At 39.1% G+C, this 18,970-nt stretch overlaps 1 protein-coding gene and 1 pseudogene across 4 annotated transcripts in view; one reads left to right on the forward strand and one right to left on the reverse strand.

The window, feature by feature from the left end:
- Positions 1 to 18,970, reverse strand: part of RBMS2 (RNA binding motif single stranded interacting protein 2) — a 65,405-nt gene that overhangs the window by 35,019 nt on the left and 11,416 nt on the right. The gene's annotated exons all lie outside the window — the stretch shown is intronic.
- Positions 15,289 to 16,147, forward strand: LOC116761324 (annotated as a pseudogene).

The raw sequence follows: 18,970 nt of genomic DNA on the forward strand, positions 1-18,970 counted from the left end.
AAAGAACTGGGAAGTGATAGCTAAGTGGGCAGAGTTTCTTTGGGAGGTGGGTAATGAAAATGTCCTAAAAGTATGGTAATGGATGCAGGACTCCGTGAATATACAAAAGCCACTGAACTGTACCCTTTAAACGGGTGAATTGTATAGTATGTGAATTATATCTCAATAAAGCTGTCATAAAAATTTGATAGAGATGGGTAGCGAGAAGAGGACATTCCAACCATTGAAAACTTCTTGAGATGTTTGGCTATCACACACTAGTATGACCTAGCACAGGATTCAGCCTAGGTTGGCATCACCCTACTTCATTTCCAGATAGAAAATTCATAAGATTAATATATTTTATTGAAATTCAAGTGGAAGTATGTATTAGACATTAAATCATATCAGAGCAAGAAAGGAATATTTTCTGTAATCCCCCTCCCTGAAAAAAAATATAACATTAAAAACAAAACAAGACAAAAAAAGAAAGGTATCTCTGGAACACACAGCACCTGAGCCACAGAACCCATACCACGGATCTGCCCACCATACCTGGTTTTATTTTATTTATTTATTTATTTAGGCCACGTGGTATGGCATGCGGGATCTTAGTTCCCTGACCAGGATTGAACCGGGGTCCCCTGCGGTGGGAGCTCAGGGTCTTAACCCCTGGACCACCAGGCAAGCCCTCATACCTGGTTTTCAAAGCTGACTCTCAGCACTTCTACTACTTCCTCTTAGCTCAAGTAAACCTGACACCATCTCCAGCTCCTCATCTCCTCCCCCTTACTCTTTCATGGCTCTTACCACTACAGTAGCAATCTGTTTTCTACATCCCTTTAATACCAGAGGGAGTTTTTACATTCATACCAGGTGATACTCAAACTAGTTCTCAAGTATAAAATTGACGTTTTTAAACCCTAAGTCAAAATAACTAAAGAATCCTCAGTTAAGCATACAGCCAAACACATTGCTCAAGAATCCATTCACCCTTCCAGATCCACTAGGCACTCTTGTCCACCTTGCATTATGCCTTGGAAGCTGACCATACAGAGTGTATGAACAGGCTTCCTTGCCCTCTGGCTTCCAGTTGGGTTTGGCTAACCAGATATATACCAGTAGGATATCAAAGGGCAGGAGGAGAATGAGACCAGAGTATTTCTTTTCCTAGCTCCTTTCCCTGCCAGAATACCGTGATTTGGCTGCATACCTCTACTGAAGCCCATAGTTCTCTCCATACACTCTTAGATTCTGGTAATCTCCCTCAGTTCTTTGACCTTTTAGATATAGAGTACGTAGGCTCTGTAATTGCTGGCCATAGGGTGCTCTACTCCCTCTCACTGGTTTCCCTAAGTCCCTTTGTAAATAGTCCCTTCATTACATCTTTCTCAAATTACTCCATTTGGGTATGCATCTGTTTCCTTTTAGGACCCTAAACGATGAACAAACCATTCTACCTTAAAGATTCAGGTGCAAGAGGATATGTACCAGAAACTCTTGAGAAATTCTGCTTTCTTTAAGAAAATTCTGCTTTCTTTAAGGATAAAGAACCTCCTCACTGGGCAAAAATCCTCAAGGCACAGTTTGATGCAGAATTCTTTTCATCTAACAATTTAACAGTATCTTAAGTTAAACTGTTGATTTAACTTTATGATTTCATATCATCTTCCAGACAACTTTGTGAAGTAGAGCAGGTGATGTGTTATTTTCCTTCTAAAACTCAGAAACTGAGGTTCAGTTTTATTTCAACATTCCCTCTGTTGTGTCGCTTCACTTTTTGTTAAGCAGAACCAAGTAATGGAAACCTTAATACTGACAGTATCCAAACCAAGGCAACCAGCTGAGTAAACATGTAAAGCAGTCCTTTCCATGACCCTACATCCTTTCTCTCCCTTCTGGAAAGAAAACAGTTCTAAGTTCCCTGGCCATAGGTAATGTCTAGTCAAAGTAGAACATTTAAGGAACAAAGGCATTTGAACTGTGAACCAAATAAATTAGAGGAAAACCTACGTAAGACTGGTGCTTACATAGACTTACTAGAGCAAGAGCCCTCAACTGAAATATATGGGCAATTCTATTGGGGGGCAGAGCCCTTTTAGGCACAGTGTTTTTAGGCAGCACAATCCCATGCCTCTATCCCAAGGAATAACCAACTATGCCACCAGTTTGTGGGTACATGTCAGTGTGGCAATATCTCATACGTACCAGGAACCATAAAGCAAAAAGTTTAATTAATTCTCAGGACAGAAAAAGGATCTTTGAAGGTTAAGTAGCTTAAGTCTGAACATGACCACCAACTGCTTGGGGAGAACATGGGTAGGATACAACTGAGCCCCCATGGAGTGCTACTCTGCATTACACAACCCCTCCACTCTTCAGCCTAGCTGGTGGATCATCGTATGGCCTGAGAAGGAGTTGCAAAGTGAAAAAGAATAACGGCATCATTGGAGCTTCAGAGCTTGCAGAGAAGTATATGTGCCTCTCTTCCACAATAAAGTTGCCTCAGATAGAGAAAATATATAGGAAAAGATAATGCCTGCCTATAGTTTATTTTGCCCTATCTTGTCATTTACCCTATTTTCATCATCTGACACAATTTTATTGTGGTCAGAAATACAGAGATCACAAACCCATAGGAAGTCAGGAAACACCAGCACTCCTCTTCTTCACCCTTATACTACCTATACAAAGAATTCCCAGATTGGTAGATTAGGGATCTGGTTTTATCAAGGCCTAAAATCTCAAAGTCATGAAAAGATTCTGCTCCTGTGACCATTATAGAAATATTTTTGATTCACCAAACAATAAATACTGGCAATACTACACACCTGAAGAAAGTAACCTAACCAAAGAATATGGAAGGTATATATGCCTAGTCTATTTTCAGATCAAAATAAAATGTATACATGCAACCACCTAGCATTACGTTAGGTATATAAAGTTTAATCCTTATTCTACCCTGCCTTGTTTTGGTCACGCCACAGGGCATGTAGGATCTTAGTTCCCCAACCAGGGATCGAACCCGCATCCCCTCCACTGGAAGCGTGGAGTCTTAACCACTGGACCGCCAAGGAAGTCCCTCTAGTCTGCTTTTTACAAGTCACAAACAACTGCAGATATAATTTTTCAAAGTCTGATATAATATACATAAAATACGTCCAGAAAGATTCACAAGAAACGGTTAATAAAGTTGGCCACTAAAAAGACGAACTAGGTATATGAAAGATGGAGTGAAAACAGACTTTTGAACCTTTTATATTTTATACCAAGTCCATACATCTATTATCTATTTAAAAACAAAAGAAAAAGTTTCAAGGTCCGACATACTAATTTTTTAAAACTAGGATAGAATGTTAAAACACTTGAGTCCATACAGCCTGACTCCTGGACCCATGCTCTCATAGTTCCTAACATACTCTGAATCTCAAAAAAGACAGTGATCTGAACAGAACTAGTCCTTGGCAAAGTGTTAACCTAGTTTATCAAACTCACGGTCTTAAACTACAATTGGGAATGGGGCAGAAGTCGGAGGTAAGGGGTGGAGGTGACGACTGATTGCCAAAGTAAGAACTGAATACCAAAAGCCAACTATAAACAAAGTGATAAGGTCTCCAAAAGAGGAAGAGAAAGTTCTGTAAGTTCTACCTAATTCCTGGATAGTAATGTGGAAGGTTATGTAAGAATTTTTGCAAGGTCCAGTACCCATAGCCACATAAAGATATACTATTTATATAATAGCTACAGTGTACTTAATCCATAAAGAATATAGAAAAGGGGGAATCCCTGTTCTTTTAGGCTGATATATTAAAACAAAACAGCGATTTTTCTTTCTCCTTATTACAAAAAGTTTTGACAGAACTTACAGAGCAGAATCTCAGGTTCCTACTTACCTCTGGTATCCTTTGGAGGTGAAATTGGAAGAAAATTTAGAATGAGAATAAGAGACTTATAGCTTAGAGGCAACCCTCTACTACCCCTTCACTTCTTTCCCTTTCTCTAGTCTCCATCCTCTCTCTTGCTCTTTTCTATTCTTCCTCCATTTTTTCCCTTCTTCTCTATCTTTGCTTAGGCTTACTCCTGACAGTTGCATTCAGTGATATCCTTAAGTAATAATTAGCCTGGCTGTGGTATTAAAGTTGCTCATATCTTAACCTATTAAAAAAAAAAAAAGACAGTCCTGGTTCAGAGGATGGGAGGCAAAGTTTAATAAGAATACCTTTTTTTACTATTAATTATGGAAAACATACAAAGGCAAAAGAAGAGTATAATGAATCCCTACACATTTATCACTTAGCTTTAACAATTATTCATGGACAAACTTGCTTCATTTGTAACTCTACCTATTTCCTTACCTCCCATATTATTTCAAAGCAAATAGCAAATATATAATTTCATTACAAAATATTTCAGCATGTAGCTCTGAAAGATCTCTTTAAAAAAAAAACCCAAACAACTCTATATCATCTAAAAATTAATAATTCCTTAATTTTATAAAATAGAGTTAAAATTTCCAATTGTCTTATATATGTCAGAATTGTTTTATTTTGTTTTACAGTTTATTTGAATTTTTTGGCCACACTGTGCGGCTTGTGGGATCTTAGTTCCCTGACCAGGGATTGAACCCAGGCCCTTGGCAGTGAAAGCATGGAGTGCTAACCACTGGACCTCCAGGGAATTAGCCAGTTTATTTGTTTGAAATAGGATCCAAGTAAGGTCCATATACTGTCACTGGTTGCTGACACATCTTTTAATCGACAAGTTCCCTATCCATTCCTATTTCTTGCAGTTTTCTTTAAGAATTTTAAAAATTTATTTATTTAGGCTGTGCTGGATCTTCCTTGCACTGCACAGGCTCTCTAGTTACAGCGCACGGGCTCTAGAGCTCATGGGCTCAGTAGTTGCGGCGAGCGGGTTTAGTTGTGGTATGTGGGATCTCAGTTCCCCAACCAGGGATTGAACCCAGGCCCCCTGCATTGGGAGTGCGGAGTTTTAACCACTGGACCACAAGGGTAGTCCCCTATTTCTTGCAATTTATTGTCAAGGAAATTCTTACGTTTGTACCAGCATAAAAATTAACCCATTCAAAAACCATTTAATTAGAGTTACCATGTGATCCAGCAATCCCACCACTGGGCATATATCCAGAGAAAACTAATTCAAAACGATATTGAGGGGGGGCTCCCCTGGTGGCACACTGGTTAAGAATCTGCCTGCCAATGCAGGGGACACAGGTTCGAGCCCTGGTCCAGGAAGATCCCACATGCCGCAGAGCAACTAAGCCCGTGCGCCACAACTACTGAGCCCACGTGCCACAACTACTGAAGCCCATGCTCCTAGAGCCTGTGCTCCGCAACAAAAGAAGCCACCACAATGAGAAGCCCACGCACCACAATGAAGAGTAGCCCCCACTCACTGCAACTAGAGAAAGCCTGCGCACAGCAATGAAGATCCAACACAGCCAAAAATAAATAAATAAATATTTTAAACAATGGTTTAGATGGCAAATTTTATTTTAAAAAAAAAAGATATAGGGGACTTCCCTGGCAGTCCAGTGGTTAAGACTCCACGCTCCCAATGCAGGGGGCACAGGTTTGATCACTTGTTGGGGAACTAAGATTCTGCATGCCACGCAGCGTGGCCAAAAAAAAAAAAGATATATGCACCCCAACGTTCACAGCAGAACTATTTACAATAGCCAAGACATGGAAGCAACCTAAATGTCCGTCAACACATGAATGGATAAAGAAGATTCAGTATATATATGTACAATGGAATATTATTCAGCCATAAAACAGAATGAAACAATGCCATTTGCAACCATCTGGATGGACCTGGAGATTGGTAAGCCAGACAGAGAAAGACAAATATCATATGATATTACTGATAAGTGGAATCTAAAAAAATGATACAAATGAACTTATTTACAAAACAGAAATGGACTCAGAGACATAGAAAACAAACTTATGGTTATCAAAGGGGAAAGGGGGTGGGGGAGGGATAAATTAGGAGTCTGTGATTAACAGATACATGCTACTATATATAAAATAAATCACACTACTATATATAAAATAAAACAACAAGGACTTACTGTATAGCACAGGGAACTATATTCAGTATCATGTAATAACCTATAATGGAAAAGAATCTGAAAAAGAATACATATATATGTATAACTGAATCACTGTGCTGTACCCCTGAAACTAACACAACATTACTAGTCAACTATATGTCAATAAAAAGTTGTTTGTTTTTGAAAAAAAATTTATTAAGTAGGTACTATTTGGAGAATAGACAAAAGAATCTATAACTGAACAATTACTTATTGTATCTCATATGTAGCATGTGGAGATGCTATGAAGAAATGCAAAATGAGAGAAAAGGTTGGCCTTCAAAAGGCACAAGATGGAATGCAAAAACAGAACAATGACATAAAAACGTAAAATCAAAACAAAACTTCCTAGTAACAACATAGCTTCTCTAGTGACTATTGATGTTAATCTCAATAGTCAACTGACCTTTTATTTTATTATCTTTTTCTCAGGCGAAGGAAAGGGAAAATAACAAATGTTGGCTATTTACCATATTCCAGGCCCCATAGGATTTTGTTATCTAATATAATCTTTACAAAGAAAATCATGAGGGCTTCCCTGGTGGCACAGTGGTTAAGAATCCACCTGCCAATGCAGGGGACACGGGTTCAAGCCCTGGTCCAGGAAGATCCCACATGCCGCGGAGCAACTGAGCCCGTGTGCCACAACTACTGAGCCTGCACTCTAGAGCTGGCAAGTCACAACTACTGAGCTCACGCGCCTAGAGCCCATGCTCCACAACAAGAGCAGCCACCGCAGTGAGAAGCCCGTGCACCACAACGAAGAGTAGCCCCCACTTGCCGCAACTAGAGAAAGCCCGCACACAGCAACGAAGACCCAATGCAGCCAGAAATTTAAAAATTAAAATAAATAAATAAAAGAGACAGTAGAAGAGAAATTTAGAAAGTAGGAAGGTGGAGGTTTGTTTAAAAAAAATGATAATGAGATAATGGGATAGGTATAATTTCCATTTTCTTTTCTTTTCTCTTTTTTTTTTGTCCACGCTGCACAGCTTGTGGGATCTTAGTTCCCTGACCCAGGGATCAAACTCAGGCCAACGGCAGTGAAAGTGCCACTGAGTCCTAACCACTGGACTCACCACCAGGGAATTCCCTCCGTTTTCATTTTTATTGATATGGAAATTAAGGTTCAGAGGAGTTCTTTCTTTCCCAAGTTTACATAATTAGTAAGTAGTAGAATCTTATTTTTGACTGAGGATCATCTGGTTCCCAAGTCCGCATCCTCTCCATTGCTGTTTGTCTAAACACAGGAACAGCAATGGCTTTCACGAACTATAAGCAAGGTCAACAATTAGCTCCAATTATTTTTTTAAGAGATCGATTTCTAAAATGTGTTCAAGTCAACAGTCTAAAATGACACCAGAAAACAGGTAAAGAGGGACTTCCCTGGTGGTCCAGTGGTTAAGACTCTGCTCTCCCACTGCAGGGGGCATGAGTTCCATCCCTGGTCAGGGAACTAAGATCCCACAGGACACTCAGTGTGGTCAAAAAGAAAAGAAACTTAGCTTATCATTTTACCTCAATAATCAAAATATCTACTAGATTTAAGTACTGGTCTGATATGTGAAAATGGGACTGAACTGAGGAATCTGATCATCATCTTCCCTGGAGAAAACACTTACTGCCCACTCCACTGCTCCCTTCAGTGTAGAGGGACAGACAGACATCAGCATATCGCTCCTGCTGTGCAGGCAGCTCTAGAAGCAGCAGCACAGCTGTGTCCTCTTTTGCTCTGGGGGTTCAGCTGCCTGAAGGGAGCACACACTCAGCTTTGCTACCTTACACACCGGTGGGGTTTCACAGGGGTTGCCCCACAGGGGAAGTCTGTAGTTTCTCTTTGGTTTGGTTTTGATCACTGCTTGCACCTAGATGGAGAAATCTGTCTAATTCTGGCAGTAGTAGAAAATCCAGTGGCCCACAGATACAAGCTACCTTCTTGAATATTAGTGTTATCAGTAATAAAGTTGTTGTTTTTATTTCCATTTGTCAAACTTTCTTCTTATTTCTCAACTGGAGTGGAGGAAGAAGGATGCTTCAAATTGAAACCCGCAAACCCCAGCAGTCTTTAAGGGCTAGGCAAGTATTTCCTCTGGTAGTTGAAATGGAGGCCAGAGTAAAATGTTAGTGTGCCTGGCCCTACCAGTTTACAAATCCTATAATTGTAAAATAATGATTTAGTAATAATTCAATTTGGGACAACGAAGAAAATCATTTTCATTTATAATGTAAGACCTTTATTTCACAAATGAGGAAAAATCAGATTCAGTTTTGATATAAGCACTCAGTTATTCACTATTCATTTAGCAATTGAGTAGGCAATGAATCAATGTTTACTAAATGTTTTTTCAAAAGTATATTTCTTGACTATAGAGCCCATTAACTAGCAGAAAGGGGTTAAAACACAAGGGCTCAAAAATCAAAGACTATAGTTTAATTCTAGTGTTGCCATGTACTACTCTGTGACTTTGGGTAAGTTGCTTAACCTTACCTGCAAAATGCAGACAGTAACAGCACCTATGTAATAGGATTAGTGTGGGGATTGAAATAAATACATATAAAGCTCTTATAGTGCCTGAAATATAAAAGGAGCTCACATCCATTCATTCAATAAATACTTAATGCCCGATTTAGAGTACCAGGCACTATGTCTGACAGCAAGGACAAAATGCCAAGCTAAAGATGGTCTAAGACAAAGACTAGAGATGGTCTTGGTTCTAACAGAATTCAGCGTTTAGTAGAGATATAGCCATTAATCAAATAATCACAAAGTAATTGTATAATTACCCAGTGTGATAAATGGGCTAGGAAAAAAAAAAACAGAAGGCTGTGACCTACTTTAGTTAGTATAGTCAGAAAGGTGACATTTAGGTGAGACTTCAAGGAGGAGCAGAAAGTAGCCATTCAGAGAATGAAATAAAGGATCATTCCAGAAAGAGAAATGGGCAAAAGACACAAAGTGAGATTTTCAACTGAATCTGAAAGAAACAGAAGGCCAGTGAAGCTGGAGTGTAATGAAGGATGGAAGGGTAGGCAGAGCCTTCCAGGCTGTGTTAAAGTACTTGGCTTTCATTCAACACAATAGACAGTCAATGAATAGTTTTATGCAAGAGAGAAGTTATAAGATCTGATCTATGTTTTGAAAATATTACTCTGGCTACTATGGGAAGAATAAGTAAGAGTGAGGCAGGGGGTGAAATGGCAAGCTCAATTAGGAGGCCACTGTAATAGTCCAAACAAGAGACAATATAGTCTATAATTGGAGAGATGGCTGTAAAGGTGGAAAGAAATGGAAAGATATGAGGTGTAGTTTATAGGTAGAATCAAAGGACTTGCTTATAAATTAGATGCAGGAAAGTATAGTGTCTAGCTTGAGTAACTGGATGGATGACGGTATCATTCACTAATGCTGTAGAGATGGTGGGGAGAGCCAATTTGAGGACTGCAAAGCAATCATTACATTTTGAATATGTTAATTTTAATAACCTGTGAGATTTCTAGGAAAAAAATATCAATTCAGCAGTTGGATACACAGAGGAGAAGTCTGTTCTAGCAATTATCTATAAATCTGTTAGCATAGTAATAAATGAAATCTAGGAATAAAGTATATTTAGAAAGAAGGCAAGAAAGCCTGAAGAAATATAAACACTCAGAAATTGAGTAGAGTAACTGACAAGGAGGTCAAAAGAGGAGGGCAAAAGGGCAAGACCCAAGAAGGTTGTGTTACCGGAGGCAGCAAAAGACAGAGTTTCAAGAAATGGGGAATAGTCAACTCCAGCAATGCCACAAACAAACAAAACACTAGTTGGATTGGGCAACTTAAAAGTACTATGGACTAGAGCAAGCAGAAGAAAGAATCAGTGAGCCTGAAGAGAGATCATTTGAATTTATCCAGCCAGAAGGAAAACAAAAAAACAAGCAAACAAACAAAAACCATAATGAAAGGGAATGAAGAAAGCCTATGGGACTTACGGGGCATAATAACAGAAACAAGCTATGAACTACTGGAGCTGCAGAAGAAGAGAGAGAGAAAGGGGTAGAAAGCTTATTCAAAGAAATAACAGCTGAAAACTTCCCAAATGTGGAGAGAGATGTGGACATCCAAGTTCATTCAGCTAATAGCTCACTCCAAAGTTTCAATCCAAAATGACCTTCTCCAAGATGCATTATAGTAAAATCATCTAAAATCAAAGACAAATTAAAAGTCAGTTCGAGGGCTTCCCTGGTGGCGCAGTGGTTGAGAGTCCGCCTGCCGATGCAGGGGACACGGGTTCGTGCCCCGGTCTGGGAGGATCCCACATGCCGCGGAGCGGCTGGGCCCGTGAGCCATGGCCGCTGAGCCTGCGCGTCCGGAGGCTGTCCTCCGCAACGGGAGAGGCCACAACAGTGAGAGGCCCGCGTAACGCATAAAAAAAAAAAAAAAAAAAAAAGTCAGTTCGAAAAAAAAAAATGTCTCTCATACAACAGAGCCTCCATAAGGCTATAAGCAGATTTCTCAGCAGAAATCCTGCAGGCCAGGAGAGAATGGGATGATATATTCAAAATGCTGAAAGAAAAATAATGCAAAACAAGAATACTTTACCCAGCAAAGCTGTCCTTCAGAAGTGAAGGTAAGATAAAGACTTTCCCTAACAAAAGCTGAGAGAGTTCACCACCACTTGACCTGCCTTAACAAGAAATGCTGAAGAGTTCTTCAATCTGAAAAGAAAGGATGTTAACTAGTAACACAAAAACATATGAAAATATACAACATACTGATAAAGGTAAACACACAGTCAGATTCAGAATACTCTAGTACTGTCATGTGGTGGTGTTAACCACTTAACTCTAGTATAAAGGTTAAAGGACAAAAGTATTAAAGTATTGTAGCTATAGCTACAATAATTTGTTAATGGACACACAATATAAAAAGATGTAAATTGTGACATGAAAAACATAAAATGGGGGTGGGGGTAAAAGGGTAGATTTTGTATGCAATCAAAGTTAAGCTGTTATCAGTTTAAAATAGACTGTTACATCTATAAGATGTTTCAAGTAAGCCTGAGGGTAACCACAAAACAAAAACCTATAACAGATACACATAAGATAAAGAGAAGGGAATCAAAGTATACCACTATCAGAAATCATCAATTCATAAAGCAAGACAGTAAGAGAGGAAGAAAGGAAGAAAGGAACTACAAGACAGCCAGAAAACAATGAACAAGATGGCAATAATAAGTCCTTACCTAGTTATAATTACTTTAAATGTAAATGGATTAAATTCTCCAATCAAAAGGCACAGAGTGGCTGAATGGATAAAAAACAAGGTCTAACGTTTATGCTGTTTGCAGAAGACTCATTTACTACAAGGACACACATAAGAACAAAGTGAAGGGTTGGAAAAAGATATTCCACACAAATGGAAACCAAAAGAAAGCAAGGATAACTATACTTATATCAGAAAAAAGAACTTTAAGTCAAAAACTGTAACAAGAGACAAAGAAAGTCATTATATAATGATAAGAAAAGGGTCAATTCATCAAGGGGATGTTAACAGTTGTAAATGTGTATATACCCAACATTAGAGCACCTAAAATATTGAGCAAATATTAACAGATCTGATGGGAGAAACAGACAATACAGTAATAGCAGAGGATTTCGATACTCCACTTTCAATAATGAATGGATCACCCAGACAGAAAATCAATACAGAAACAATGGACTCGAACTATACTTTACATCAAATGGACCTAACAGACATATACAGAACCTTCCACCTAAAAACAACATAACAGGGCTTCCCTCATGGTGCAGTGATTGAGAGTCCGCCTGCCAATGCAGGGGACACGGGTTCGTGCCCTGGTCTGGGAAGATCCCACATGCCGTGGAGCGGCTGGGCCTGTGAGTCATGGCCGCTGAGCCTGTGCGTCCAGAGCCTGTGCTCCGCAACGGGAGAGGCCACAACAGTGAGAGGCCTGCGTATCGCAAAAAATAATAATAATAAAAAATTTTTTAAATAATTAAAAAAATAAAAACAACATAACACACCTTCTTCTCAAGTGCACCTGGAACATTCTGCAGGATAGAGCACATTAGGTCACAAAACAAGTCTCAGTAAATTTAAAAATACTGTAATCATACCAAGTACCCTTTCTGACCAAAATGATATAAACTAGAAATCAATAACAGAAGGAAAACTGGAAAATTCACAAATATGTGGAAATTAAACAACACATTCCTGAACAACCAATGGGTCAAAGATAAAATCAAAAAATATCTTGAAACAAACAAAAATGGACACACAACATACCAAAACTTATGGCATGCAGCAAAAATAGAGCACAGAGGGAAGTCTAGAGTGATAACTGTCTACATTAAGAAGAAGAAGAAAAAAAAAAGATCTCAAATAAACAACCTCAAGGAACTGGACAAAGGACAAATTAAGCCCAAAGTTAGCAGAAAGAAGGAGATAACGAAGATCAGAGCAGAAATAAATGAAATCCGGAATAGATAAACAATGGAAAACTGTTAGTTTTTTTTAAAAGATTAAATTGACAAACCTTTAGCTAGATTTACCAAGAAAAAAAGAGAGAGGACTCAAAGAAATAAAACTAAAAATGAAAGAGGAGACATTGCAACTGATACCACAGAAACACAAAGGATCATACGACACTGCTATGGACAATCATATGCCACCAAATTGGACAACCTAGAAGAAATGAATAAATTCCTAGAAACATACAATCTACCAAGTCTTAATAATAAAAATACAGAAAATCTGAACAGACTAATAAGTAAAGAGACTGATAATCTCCAGGACTAGATGGCTTCACATGTGAATTCTATCAAACATTTAAAGAAGAATCAACACCAATTCTTCTCAAACTCTTCCAAAAAAATGGAGGAGGGAACACTTCCAAACTCATTTAACAAGACCAGCATTACCCTGATACCAAAGCCAGATGATGACATTAAAATAAAACAACAGACCAACATCCATGATGAACATAAGTGCAAAAATTCTCAAAAAAATACTAGCAAAACAAATTCAACAGCACATTAAAAGCATCATACACCATGATCAAGTGAGACTTATCCCTGAGATGCAAGGATGGTTCAATATACACAAATCAATAAATGTGATATAGCACATTAACAGAACAACAAAAATCATGATAATCCCAACAGATGCAGAAATAGCAATTGACAAAATTCAACATCGTTTCATGATAAAAACACTCAATAAATTGGGAACAGAAGGAACATACCTCAACATAATAAAGGCCATATATGACACGCCCACAGCTTATATCATATTCAACAGTGGAAGTCTGAAAGCTTTTTAAGATCAAGAACAAGAAAAGGGTGAACATTCTGACCACTCCTATTCAACGTAATACTAGAAGTCCTAGCCAGAGCAATTAGGCAAGAAAAAGAAATAACGGCATCCAAATCGGAAAGGAAGAAGTAAAATTGTCTGTTTGCTGATGACATGATTTTGTATACAGAAAATTCTAAAGACTCCATCAAAAAAGTGTGAGGCCTAATAAACAAGTTCCATAAAGTTTCAGGATACACGGACTTCCCTGGTGGCACAGTGGTTAAGAATCTGCCTGCCAGTGCAGGGGACACGGGTTCAAGCCCTGGTCCAGGAAGATCGCACATGCCGCAGAGCAACTAAGCCCGTGTGCCACAACTACTGAGCCTGTGCTCTAGAGCCCATGAGCCACAACTACTGAAGCCCATGCACCTAGAGCCCGTGCTCTGCAACAAGAGAAGCCACTGCAATGAGAAGCCTGTGCACCTCAATGAAGAGTAGCCCCTGCTCGCCACACTAGAGAAAGCACATGTGCAGCAACAAATACCCAATGCAGCCAAAAATAAATTTTTAAAAAAAGTTTCAGGATACAAAATCGAACATACAGGGCTTCCCTGGTGGCGCAGTGGTTGAGAGTCCACCTGCCGGTGCGGGGGACACGGGTTCATGCCCCAGTCTGGGAAGATCCCACATGCCGCGGAGTGGCTAGGCCCGTGAGCCATGGCCGCCGAGCTTGCGCATACGAAGCCTGTGCTCTGCAACAGGAGAGGCCACAACAGTGAGAGGCCCGCATACCACACAGACACACACAAAAATCGAACATACAAAAATCAGTTCCATTTCTATACACCAACAATGAAATCAGTTTTATTTCTATACACAAACTATCTGAAAGAGAAATAAAGAAAATCCATTTACAATAGCATCAAAAATAAAATAGGAATAAAGTAAACAAGGAGGTGATAGATCTGTACATTGAAAACTACAAAACACTGCTGAAAGAAATGGAAGGAGACACAAGTAAATGAAAAACAATGTTGTGGGTTTTTTTTACAGAAATAAAAAGTTCCATCCTAAAACTCATTTGGAATCTCAATGTACCCTGAATAGCCAAATCTTGAACAAGAAGAACAAAGCTGGAAGTCTCAAACTTTCTCATTTCAAAAATTATTACAAAGCTATAGTAATCAAAACAGTGTGGTACTGGCATAAAGACAGACATACTAACCAATGGGATACAGTAGAGAGCCAGAAATAAACCCTTGCACATATGGTCAAATGATTTGACAAGGGTGCCAAGACCACTCAATGAGAAAAGAACAGCCTTTCCAACACATAGTACTGGAAAAACTGGATATCTACCTGCAAAAGAATGAAATTGGACCCTTACCTTACACTGTAAGGGTAAAAAATTACTCTTATACAAAAATTAACTCAAAATGGATCAAATACCTAAACATCTTGGAAGAAAACATAGGGGAAAAACTTCATGAGATTGGATTTGGCAATTTCTTGGATATGACACCAAAAGCACAGGTAACAAAAGAAAAAAACGGATAAATTGGACTATATCCATATTTAAAACTTCCATGCTTCAAAGGACACAATCAACAGAGTAAAAAGGCAACCTACAGAATGTAAGAAAATATTTGCGAGCCAAAGCAAATCACACTCTCTTTGTGGGCAACCCTGAAACAAAGTCACAGAGGAGCTCCTTTTTGAGCTTTTTCACCAGGCTGGGTCAGTAATAAAAGTGAAAATTCCAAAAGATAAGGATGGTAAAGCAAAGCAGTTTGCGTTTGTGAATTTCGAACATAAAGTATCTGCTCCTTATGCCATGAATCTACTTTACGGAATCAAGCTTTTTGGAAGGCCCATCAAAATTCAGATTAGATTAGGAAGTAACCATGCCTCACAGGAGGTCAGTTTGTCATATCCCCAGCATCGTGTTGGAAATTCAAGCCCTACTTCCACATCTCCTAGTAGGTAGGAAAGGAGCTAAAATGACTCGATCAGCACGGATAATTCAAAGATCTTTCTCTTCTTCAGAAAAATTTCAGAGACAAGCAGTGATGAACAGTGTTTTGAGACAGATGTCACATGGAGGGAAATTTGGTTCTACATATCTGGATCAATCAGGATATTCCCCATCAGTTCGGTCATATAATCATACTTTTTAAAAAAAAATTTTTATTTATTTTTGTCTGCATTGGGTCTTCATTGCTATGCACGGGCTTTCTCTAGTTGTGGCGAGTGAGGGCTACTCTTCCTTGTGGTGCATGTGCTTCTCATTGCAGTGGCTCCTCTTGTTGCAGAGCACAGGCTCTAGGCACACGGGATTTAGTAGTTGTGGCACGAGGGCTCAGTAGTTGTGGCAGACGGGCTTAGTTGCTCTGTGGCATGTGGGATCTTCCCAGACCAGGGATTGAACCCGTGTCCCCTGTATTGGCAGGTGTATTCCTAACCACTGCGCCACCAGGGAAGTCCCCCACATAATCATACTTTTAACCAGTCTTCAAGCTCCCAGTGGCGTCGAGATACACATTATCACAGAGAAAAGTCAGAATTCTCATTCCTATATAGCGGATAGACATTATAGCCGTAAACAGTGTTAAACCACTGATCATGGGTCTGACCATCATTACAGAGAAAACAGAGATGATTTCTTCTATGAAGATAGGAATCACGATGGCTGGAGCCATGACTCTGATAACAGAAGAGACACTGGTAGAGAAGGAAAATGGTGCTCATCTCGACACTAACAAGTGATAAAAGGATGTTTTCATAAGGTTATTCTAGGCCCTTTTTGTTAATTTGTCTGGGACTGTTTTCTTAAAAGACTGTATAGAACAGCTTTATAAGTCGCCACATTTCTTTATAAAAATTTTAAAACCTAACAGCAGTCCAATACAGAAACGAGAAGAATTGTGGTTCTAGTTTTATTACATTAATAACCTTTCACCTCAGGGTTTTAAGAGGAGGCAAGGGTTTTATGCAAACGAAGGTGCCACAATTCCTAATCACTTCAGACAGTTGAGGAAGGGATGTATTATATGGATTATTTGTATTATGGAGCAAATATTTTAATTATCTGTTATCTTTTTGTACTGCAAGAAGTTTCTTGTTAGTGAATCAGATTTTTGGTGTATATAATAGAAAACATTCAAGTTGATAGTCTGAAATGACTCAGTATTTTGTTAATAAATGAGAAAATGTAACTTCAGTGATTCATTTTACTAACATTTCAGAAAGCTTTTTGGTAAAGTTTCAGGATAAATCATATTGTTTAACTTCTTAGAGAACTTAAGTGTAAGTTCTGTGACATAATCTTGAACTTTACTGTAACTGAACATACAAGTATACATCTACATGTGCTATTTCATTATAAAATTTTAGAATTTGTTCATTAAATCATGTTTGATGTATGACTGAAGCCACTCAGTAAGTTAAATATCTCTAAATGTATTTTTTTACAGTAAAAATACAGTGTTAATGCAAATCCCCTTATTCTGGAAGAATAAAAATGTAAATGCATGGTCAGATAAAATGGTAAAATGTTTTACTAAAAGTATACTTTTCGGGGGAAAAAAATGGTTCACAAAACCTTTAAGTGCTGCCTCTATCACTCAAACTTCTAAAATTTTAACATTTTCAAAGTATCCAAGACAAGTGCACAAGGACACATTTTATTGTTGAAATTGTATAGGTTGCTTTTTGTTTTTATTTGAACATTTGAGAATTTAGTCTTAAACACTTTCTGATTTAAAAACTTTAAAACCTTGTTTAACAAAACTTTTATGTATCAAGATACTGTTTCCAGGACTTCCCTGGTGTCATGGTGATTAAGAATCCACCTGCCAATGCAGGGGACACGGGTTTCAGCCCTGGTCCGGGAAGATCCCACATGTCGCCAAACAACTAAGCCCGTCTGCCACAACTAATGAGCCTGTGCTCTACAGCCCGCGAGCCACAACTACTAAGCCCGTGTGCCACAACTACTGAAGCCCACACGCCTAGAGCACATGCTCCACAACAAGAGAAGCCACTACAATGAGAAGCCTGCGCACTGCAACGAAGAGTAGCCCCCGCTCACCACAACTAGAGAAAGCCCGCGTGCAACAACAAAGACCCAACACAGCCAAAACTAAAAATAGTTAATTTTAAAAAACAGACGCTGTTTCCTTTTCATTGTAGAACTTGTTTATAAAAATTCATTCCTAGGGACTTCCCTGGTGGCACAGTAGATAAGAATCTGCCTGCCAATGCAGTGGACATGGGTTCAAGCCCTGGTCCAGGAAGATCTCACATGCCACAGAGCAACTAAGCCCGTACACCACAACAACTGAGCCTGCACTCCAGAGCCCACGAGCCACAACTACTGAGCTCACGTGCCACAACTACTGAAGCCTGTGTGCCTAGAGCCTGTGCTCTGCAATAAGACAAGCCACCTCAATGAGAAGCCCGCACGCCGCAACCAAGAGTAGCCCCCGCTCGCCACAACTAGAGAATGCCCACGCGCAGCAACGAAGACCCAAAGCAGCCAAAAATAAATAAATAAATAATTTTTAAAAAGATTTTAAAAAAATTCATTCCTTGAAAAAAAAAAGAAAATACTTGCAAATCGTATACCTGATAAAGAGTTAATAGCCAAAATATATAAAGAACTCTACAACTCAGTAACAAAAAAACAAACAATCCCATTTTAAAAAATGGGCAAAGGACTTAAATTTTTTCCAAAGAAAATATACAAATGGCCAATAAGCACACGAAAAGATGCTCAACATCACTAATCATTAGACAAATGCAACTCAAAACCATAATGAAATACCCTGTCACACCCATTAGGATGGCTACCATCAAAAAAAAACAAAATAAGTGTTGGCAAGGATTTGGAGAAATCAGAACTTGTGCACTGTTGGTGGGAATGTAAAATGGTACAGCCGCTAAGGAAAACAATGTGGTAATTCCTCAAAAATTTAAAATAGAATTACCATATGATCCAGCAATTCCACTTCTGGGAATATACCCAAAAGAATTGAAAGCAGAGTCTGAAGAGATATTTATACACCCATGTTCATAGCAACATTATTCACAACAGCCAAAAGATGGAAGCAACTCAAGTATCTCTCACAGATGAATGGATAAACAAAATGTGGTATATACATTCAATGCGGGAATTCCCTGGCAGTCCAGTGGTTAAGACTCGGGCTTTCACTGCCGTGCACCCCGGTTCAATCCCTGGTTGGGGAACTAAGATCCCATAAGACATGTGGCGTGGCCAAAAAAAAAAGAAGTAAATACATTCAATGTAATATTATTCAGCCTTAAAAAGCAAGGAAATTCTGGGGCTTCCCTGGTGGCGCAGTGGTTAAGAATCCGCCTGCCAATGTAGGGGACACGGGTTCGAGCCCTGGTCTGGGAAGATCCCACATGATGCGGAGCAACTAAGCCTGTGTGCCACAACAACTGAGCCTGTGCTCTAGAGCCCGCAAGCCACAACTACTGAAGCCCACGAGCCTAGAGCCCGCGCTCCGCAACAAGAAAAACCACCGCAATGAGAAGCCCCGGCACCGCAAGAAAGAGTA

This window comes from Phocoena sinus, chromosome 10, assembly GCF_008692025.1.
Source record: "Phocoena sinus isolate mPhoSin1 chromosome 10, mPhoSin1.pri, whole genome shotgun sequence".
NCBI lineage: Eukaryota > Metazoa > Chordata > Mammalia > Artiodactyla > Phocoenidae > Phocoena > Phocoena sinus.